The sequence below is a fragment of the Zea mays genome, chromosome 4, assembly GCF_902167145.1.
Source record: "Zea mays cultivar B73 chromosome 4, Zm-B73-REFERENCE-NAM-5.0, whole genome shotgun sequence".
Classification (NCBI taxonomy): Eukaryota; Viridiplantae; Streptophyta; class Magnoliopsida; order Poales; family Poaceae; genus Zea; species Zea mays.
Genome location: NC_050099.1, coordinates 220,845,317 through 220,854,504, shown reverse-complemented (window position 1 = coordinate 220,854,504; position 9,188 = coordinate 220,845,317).

The window sequence follows — 9,188 nt, the reverse complement described above, 5'->3', positions numbered from 1 at the left end:
TAGCCAGCTCGTCCGCAGTCTCGTTGTATCGTCGGGCGATGTGGTTGAGCTCGAGCCCGTAAAACTTGTCCTCCAGGCGCCAAACCTCATCGCAGTAGGCTTCCATCTTCGGGTCGCGGCAGTGGGAGTTCTTCATGACTTGGTCGATGACAAGCTGCGAGTCACCGCGAGTGTCGAGGCGTCGGACCCCTAGCTCGACGGCGATGCGCAGCCCGTTGACCAAAGCCTCGTACTCTGCCACGTTGTTGGACGCCGGGAAATGGAGGCACAGCACGTAGCGGAGGTGCTTCCCGAGGGGCGAGATAAAGAGCAGGCTTGCGCCTGCCCCTGTTTTCATCAGCGACCCGTCGAAATACATGGTCCAGAGTTTCGGTTGGATCGGAGCTGCTGGAAGCTGGGTGTCGACCCATTCAGCCACAAAGTCCGCCAAGACTTGGGACTTGATGGCTTTTCGAGGGGCGAACGAGATTGTCTCGCCCATGATTTCCACCGCCCACTTTGCAATCCTACTCGAGGCCTCTCGGCACTGGATGATCTCCCCCAGGGGGAAGGATGACACCACAGTCACCGGATGAGACTCAAAGTAGTGTCGCAACTTCCGCCGCGTCAGAATCACCGCGTACAACAGCTTCAAAATCTGTGGGTAGCGGATCTTGGTCTCGGACAGTACCTCACTGATGAAGTAGACCGGCCTCTGAACAGGCAATGCATGCCCCTCTTCTTGTCTCTCAACCACGATCGCGGCGCTGACCACCTGAGTGGTAGCGGCGACGTAGATCAAGAGGGCTTCTCCGGCATCTGGGGGCACCAAGATGGGCACGTTCGTGAGGAGCGCCTTCAGGTTCCCGAGGGCTTCCTCGGCCTTAGGGGTCCAAGTGAAGCACTCGGTCTTCCTTAAGAGGCGGTACAGAGGTAGGCCTCTTTCGCCGAGGCGCGAGATGAAGCGGCTCAGAGCCGCAAGGCATCCCATGACCCTCTGTACGCATTTCAAGTCTTTGATGGGGCCCATGTTGGTGATAGCCGCAATTTTCTCTGGGTTGGCCTCGATGCCCCGCTTGGAGACGATGAACCCCAAGAGCATGCCTCGGGGGACCCCGAAGACACACTTCTCGGGATTGAGTTTCACGCCCTTCGCCTTGAGACACCGGAATGTCGTTTCAAGGTCGGAGAGGAGGTTGGAGGCTTTCCTCGTCTTGACTACGATGTCATCGACGTAAGCCTTGACCGTTCGACCAATGTGCTCGCCAAACACGTGGTTCATGCACCTTTGGTATGTCGCACCCGCATTCCTCAAACCAAATGGCATAGTAACGTAGCAGTACATGCCAAAAGGTGTGATGAAAGAAGTCGCGAGCTGATCGGACTCCTTCATTCTGATCTGGTGATACCCTGAGTAGGCATCGAGGAAAGACAGGGTTTCGCACCCAACAGTGGAATCCACGATTTGATCGATGCGAGGCAGAGGGTAGGGAACCTTCGAACATGCTTTGTTTAGACCAGTGTAGTCTACACACATCCGCCATTTCCCTCCTTTCTTTCTCACAAGCACAGGGTTGGCAAGCCATTCAGGATGGAATACCTCTTTGATGAACCCTGTGGCCATCAGCTTGTGGATCTCCTCGCCTATGGCTCTGCGCTTTTCTTCGTCGAATCGGCGCAGAGGCTGCTTCACGGGTCGGGCTCCAGCTCGGATATCCAGCGAGTGCTCGGCGACATCCCTCGGTATGCTAGGCATGTCCGAGGGACTCCACGCAAAGACTTCGGCGTTCGCGCGGAGAAAGTCGACGAGCACTGCTTCCTATTTGGGGCCGAGCTCGGAGCCGATCTGGATCTGCTTGGAGGCGTCATTGCTGGGGTCGAGAGGGACGAACTTAACCGTCTCTGCTGGCTCGAAGTTGCCGGCGTGGCGCTTCACGTATGGCGCCTCCTTGGAGAGGCTCTCCAGGTCGGCGATGAGGGCCTCGGATTCGGCAAGGGCCTCGGCGTACTCCACGCACTCCACGTCGCATTCGTACGCGTGTTGGTACGTGGGGTCGACGGTGATGACCCCGTTGGGGCCCGACATCTTGAGCTTGAGGTAGGTGTAGCTGGGGACGGCCATGAACTTGGCGTAGCATGGCCTCCCCAGCACTGCGTGGTAGGTTCCTCGGAACCCGACCACCTCGAACGTGAGGATTTCCCTTCAGAAGTTGGAGGGAGTCCCAAAGCAAACGGGCAGATCGAGTTGTCCGAGGGGTTGGACGCGTTTTCCGGGGATGATCCCGTGAAAAGGCGTCGCGCCTGCCCTGACCGAGGACAGATCGATCCGTAGGAGCCCGAGGGTCTCGGCGTAGATGATGTTGAGGCTGCTGCCTCCGTCCATGAGGACCTTGGTGAGCCTGACGTTGCCGATGACGGGGTCGACAACGAGCGGATATTTCCCCAGGCTCGGCACGCGGTCGGGGTGGTCGCCCTGGTCGAAAGTGATGGGCTTGTTGGACCAGTCTAGGTAGACTGGCGCCGCCACCTTTACCAAGCAGACCTCCCGACGCTCTTGCTTGCGGTGCCGAGCCGAGGCGTTCGCCACTTGCCTACCGTAGATCATGAAGCAGTCGTGGACCTCGGGGAACTCCTCTGCCTTGTGATCCTCCTTCTTGTTGTTGTTGTGGGCCCTGCCACCTTCCGCAGGTGGCCCGGCCTTGTGAAAGTGTCGCCGAAGCATGACGCACTCCTCAAGGGTGTGCTTGACGGGCCTCTGATGATAGGGGCCCAGCTCCTTGAGCATCTTGTCGAAGAGATTGGCACCTCCGAGAGGTTTCCGAGGGTTCTTGTACTCAGCGGCGGCGACAAGGTCCGCGTCGGTGGCGTTGCGTTTCGCTTGCGACTTCTTCTTGCCCTTCTTCTTGGTGCCGCGCTGAGTGGACGCCTCGGGGACATCTTCCGGCTGGTGGCCCTGGGGTTGCTTGTCCTTCCGGAAGATGGCCTCAACCGCCTCCTGGCCAGAGGCGAACTTGGTGGCGATGTCCATCAGCTCGCTCGCCCTGGTGGGGGTCTTGTGACCCAGCTTGCTCACCAGGTCACGGCAGGTGGTGCCGGCGAGGAATGCGCCGATGACATCCGAGTCGGTGACGTTGGGCAGCTCGGTGCGCTGCTTCGAGAATCGTCGGATGTAGTCCCGGAGAGACTCTCCCGGCTGCTGGCAGCAGCTTCAGAAATCCCAGGAGTTCCCAGGGCGCACGTACGTGCCCTGGAAGTTGCCGGCGAAGGCTTGGACTAGGTCGTCCCAGTTGGAGATCTGCCCCGGAGGCAGATGCTCCAGCCAGGCTCGAGCGGTGTCGGAGAGGAACAGGGGGAGGTTGCGGATGATGAGGTTGTCATCGTCCGTTCCACCCAGCTGGCAGGCCAGCCGGTAGTCCGCGAGCCACAGTTCCGGCCTCGTCTCCCCTGAGTACTTTGTGATGGTAGTCGGGGTTCGGAACCGGGTCGGGAACGGCGCCCGTCGTATGGCTCGGCTGAAAGCCTGCGGACCGGGTGGTTCGGGCGAGGGACTCCGATCCTCCCCGCTGTCGTAGCATCCCCCACGCCTGGGGTGGTAGCCTCGGCGCACCCTCTCGTCGAGGTGGGCTCGACGGTTGCGGAGGTGGTGCTCGTTGCCGAGGCGACCCGGGGCCGCAGGCGCCATGTTGCGCGTGCGCCCGGTGTGGACCGAGGCTTCCCGCATAAATCGGGAAGTCGCGGCGCGATGCTCCGAGGGGTACCCCTGCCTTCGGGAGGCAGAGCTTTCAGCCCATCGGACCGCGGCATCCTCCAGGAGATTCTTGAGCTCTCCCTAGATACGCCGCCCTTCGGTGGTCGATGGCTCCGGCATCGCGCGGAGAAGTATTGCTGCTACAGCCAGGTTCTGGCCGACCCCACTAGAAGCCGGTGGCGGCCTTGCCCTGATGTCGTCGGCAATGCGGTGCTGGATACCCTAGGGTAGATGACGCGCTTCTCCGGCCAGAGCTTGGTCTGCCCATCCCTGCCCGATGTTCCGCCAGAACGGCTCAAGTGTTCCTGCTCCCTCGTCAAGCCTGGCCTGCATCTCGCGGTTTTGCTCGAGCTGTGCGTCCTGACCCCCCGCAGGGACTGGGACCACAGCTAGCACCCGAAGGATGTCAACGCGAGGCGCAGGCCTAGGGGGATCACCGTTTTCCGGTATACCAAGATGGTTGCCTTCGCCGGGACCCCCTAGATCGACGTGGAAACATTCATGACTTGGGCCGCAGTCCTTGTCGTCGAAGCTGCGGCTACCGTCGGAACAATCGGAAAGGCAGTAGTCGCATGTGGTCATGAAGTCCCGCATGGCACTAGGGTTACCGAGCCCGGAGAAATCCCAACATAGGTCGGACTCGTCATCTTCCTCGGAACCCGAGGGTCCGTAGGTCGAGACGGCTGTCAGTGTGTCCCAGGGCAACCGCATACGGTACCCCGGAGGGTTTGGACATGCCTCTATGAAGGCTTCCACCGAAGCGAAGTTGCTTGGTGGGTCGAGGCTGAATCCAAAAGGCATGAGATGGGAATCGGTCGGTACCTCTTGGTCGACGGGCGGTGACGAAGTCGCGTAAGGGGCGGACTGCACTGTTGTCTTAGGTATGAGGGCGACGCCTAGCAAGTCCTTCGCGAGCGTGCTGGCGTCCTTCGTCTGCTCAGAGTTGGCGTGTTGCGGGGAAACGACGCTTGTCTTCATCTCAGACGCAAGGTCGAAGCCCGACGTGTCCCCCGCTGGGGCGCCGGCGTCATCGACTTGCTCGACAGCCGACGAGGTGCCGCCTCCTGCTTGGCCATGGTTGCCCCGCCTCCTCCTCCGTCGGTGGGGGAGGTGACGGGACAAACCCGAATGTTGTTCTTCCTCCACGTGGGGAAGACGTCGTTGATTCCGTCACCGGCGGGCGAGCTGACGGCCGCCATTGTCGCTGTCGCGCGGCGGAGGAAGGAGTACCATGTCGTAGCTGCCGTCGAGGGACATGAACTCAAGACTCCCGAAACGGAGCACCGTCCCGGGCTGGAAAGGTTGCTGGAGACTACCCATCTGGAGCTTGATGGGAAGCTGTTCGTCAACACGTAGCAGGCCCCTACCTGGCGTGCCAACTATCGGCGTTTCGACCCCGGGGGGTCCCTGGACCGACGAGTAAATTGTCGCCGCGTGTCCCAGCCCAGATGGGTCGGCGCGAGACGGAGCACGAAGGGGGGAAAAAGGAGATAGGCAAAAGGGGAAACCTACGGCCTTCGTGTTGTCCTGCGCACAGGTCGGGTGCGCTTGCAGTAGAGGGTTACAAGCGTCCGCGTGGGAGAGAGCGGGAGACTTACGCGCCGGCCCATTCTCCCGCGCGGAAAACCTTCTCGTACGAGAGCCCTGGACCTTCCTTTTATAGGTGTAAGGAGAGGGCCCAGGTGTACAATGGGGGATGTAGCAGTGTGCTAACGTGTCTAGCAGAGAGGAGCTAGAGCCCTAAGTACATGCCGTCGTGGCAGCAGGAGAGGTTTTGTCACCCTGTTCATGTGATGTCGTGGCCGTTGGAGGAGCGCTGGAGCCTTGCGGAAGGACAGCTGTCGGGGCTGTCGAGTCCTTGCTGACGTCTCCTTGCTTCCGTAAGGGGCTGAGAGCCACCGTCGTCATGGAGCACGCGGGGCGCCATCATTATTTGTTTACCGGGGCGAGCCAGATGGGACGTCGGTCTTGTTCCCCATAGCCTGAGCTAGCTAGGGGTAGGGTAATGATGGCCCCCCTGTGACGTGGTCGGTCCGAGCCCTAGGTCGGGCGAGGCGGAGGCTCCTCCGAGGTCGAGGTCGAGTCTGTCTTCCGAGGTCGAGGTCGAGTCCGAGCCCCAGGTCGGGCGAGGCGGAGACCGTCGTCCGAGGCCAAGGCCGAGTACGAGCCCTGGGCTCGGGCGAGGCGGAGTTCGTCGTCTTCCGGAGCCGAGGCTGAGTCCGAGCCTTGGGGTCGGGCGAGGCGGAGTTCGTCGTCTTCCGGAGCCGAGGCTGAGTCCGAGCCCTGGGGTCGGGTGAGGCGGAGTTCGTTGTCTTCCGGAGCCGAGGCTGAGTCCGAGCCCTGGGGTCGGGCGAGGCGGAGTTCGTCGTCTTCCGGAGCCGAGGCTGAGTCCGAGCCCTGGGGTCGGGCGAGGCGGAGCTTCCTATGGCACCCGAGGCTGGACTTGGCTGCTGTCAGCCTCACTCTGTCGAGTGGCACAGCAGTCGGAGCGACACAGGCGGCGCTGTCTTCTTGTCAGGTCGGTCAGTGGAGCGATGAATTGACTGCGGTCACTTCGGCTCTGTCGACTGGAGCGCGCGTCAGGATAAGGTGTCAGGCGATCCTTGCATTAAATGCTCCTGCGATACGGTCAGTCGGCATGGCGATCTGGCCAAGGTTGCTTCTCGGCGAAGACTGGGCCTCGGGCGAGCCGAAGGTGTGTCCGTTGCTTGAGGGGGCCCTCGGGCGAGACGTGAATCCTCCGGGGTCGACTGTCCTTGCTCGAGGCTGGGCTCGGGCGAGGCGAGGTCGTGTCCCTTGAGTGGACCGAGCTTTGACTTAATCGCATCCATCAGGTCTTTGCAGCTTCGTGCTGATGGGGGTTACCAGCTGAGATTAGGAGTCTCGGGGGTACCCCTAATTATGGTCCCTGACAACTAATACTCAGCTAGACTTACCCGGTGTGAGGAGTCTACTCCTCTACCTCTAGACATGCAGCTATTTGGCTGAGGGGTTTGGTTTGCCAAAAAGCACTAGCTGAGTCTAAAATCAATTTTTAGCTTTTCAAGTTTTAGTGTGACTCTCTTAAGACTAAATGTGTACCTAGCTGATCATACATGGTATCAAACATTTAGCAATCAATATCTTTTGCCAAACACATTTCCACTTGTTACTCAATGCAGTACAATGGATCAAGCAGTCTCATTAGCTGCGAGAAGCAGACGATTCAAATCGAGTTTTTATCCTTGCAAGGTAAACCTAAACACATGACGTGGCAAGGCACTCCGTCCCCACACACATCAACCATCCCCATCAATTCCCTGGCAACAGATCAGGGCTCACCGCCTTGGCGTACAATGCCTCACTGACCCTGACTACCGTCGTGCAGTGACCGCACTTGTACCTACCGTAACCGGAATGGGAGACCATGTCTCAGGTCGCGTGAGGGGTAAAGTCTGCGGGCAGGTTCACTCAGGTACTAGGCTTATCGATTTACCATATTTCTCGGCATGTGCTCAGTACGTTCAAAAGCTTGACACAGGTACCCGCATGTTAATCCTTATTCCAATTTCATCTCATAGATCACGCATCCCCATGGATCCGTGTCCACAGACCATCATCATTCTATTATCAAGGTGGATACAATCAATTCCCGACCTCGCGCGAGTGCTAGAAAATCACTCGACTTCTACCGAGATCCCTAATTAGCAAATCAGCTACTCGACCTAGCATACTAGTATCCATCACAAGGGAAAACCCTGAGTTCATGCAACTAAGGTTTTAGTCAACTCCTACACTTAAGTGCACAGTACAAACCTACAATCATTAAGTGCAGTAAAATAGCATATAGAATAGGTTATGCATAAAACCGGGGCTTGCCTTCCAAGGCTGGGGCAGGCAGATCCTCGATGGTAGGCTATGGTGCTGGCTCCTGGGCTACCTCCTGAGCAGCTCCTTGCTCCGGAACGAGGATGTAGTCTCCGTCAGCGAGATTACAGTCTATCGAATGCAATGAATGAGATATATGCATATTAATGATATGGCAATTTGTAAATGCTATGCATAGTAAAACAATACTAAATTTAGTGGTACTCTAGGGTTTCCTTTGGTTATCCTTAAGGGTTTTATACCTTCATTTTTGGGGTTTTGAATGAACTTACAATCTTTAATTACATCTTTAGGTTTCATGGGATTCTTAGAAGGTTTTAGTTGTACATTATCTAGTTCTCCCACAATTCCCATTTTTCTTCCTATTGTGCTTCTTATTAAGTATTTTTGAACTACCATGGCAAGTTAGAATTTTCCAAAAATGTTATAAAAATTGCAGTGGGTAGACATTGACCTCTGGGTTTCATCCTACAAGTTTGAGGTTGAAAATAATTCATATTTTCCTTGGGCAAAAATGACAATAGTAAGGGTTAAAGGGCATTGTACACTATAACTCTAATTTCTGTGGGGTTTCTGGGTCAACATTTATTTTTGCCAAGGTTCCTAGGTGATAATAGGTCTCCGTGCTAAAATTTACAGAAAAAGACTTACTGGATATTTAGTTGTGATTTTCTAAAGTTTAATGGAAAAAGGTACTTATAACAAACTTGTTATTTGAAAAATATCAAACAACAGAACTGACATTTTTCCTAGATTTATAATAACATATTATTAGTTATCCCAAGGTTTGGAGTGGTTTATTCTCAGGATTATTTTTCTAGGATTTTTCTAAGTCCTCCTTGTTTTCATGAAATAAAAAGTAGTTCATTTCTTTTGTACTAACACAGGGTCTAACAAAATTTTCCAGTGAACTATGTTAAATAAATGAGCTAGCAAAAATGTGGTTGCCCCCTGGTTCCTATTTTAAACCCCCTTTTCTATTTTCTGTAACTTTGAGTCAAAATGAGTTTAAATGGTAAACCCTTCCTTAATCTAGTGTACTGAGAGGTGTATTATTTTTAAACAGGCTAGAGAGTGGTTAAGTACGTCTCTAATTTTTCTTAACCCCAGTCTAAAAGTGTAGCTATTTTTCCTTTCTTTATTTATCTTTTGGTCAGTTTACTAATTAAATCTAAACCTTAAAATCTTCTGCAATACTTAGGGTGTTTGGTATTTTTCCTAAGTAGTTCACCTTATTTAGAACCTAGCAAAATGGGTTTGAACAAATTTGGTTGGATAAAACTGAAGTTATGAATTTTACAAGCTCTGCCTACATTTAAATGAATAATATTTAAAGGTTTTATGAAAAACCAGTTTACACCAAGGACCCTGGGCTTTTCCTAAACCAATTCTTTAACTTATGCCCCTACGGAACTGTTCACCTAAGTCTCTGACTATTCAAAAAACCCCCGGCTTCTTGTTCTTTCTCCCCGAGATCCCTCCCCTCTTTGAAACAGTAACCGCGGGAGTAAACAGGGCGGCGCGGCTTACCGACGGCGAGGGAGGTCCGACGAAGGGCGGGGTTAGCTTCGGGAGGTCCTGGCGGTCACGTCGA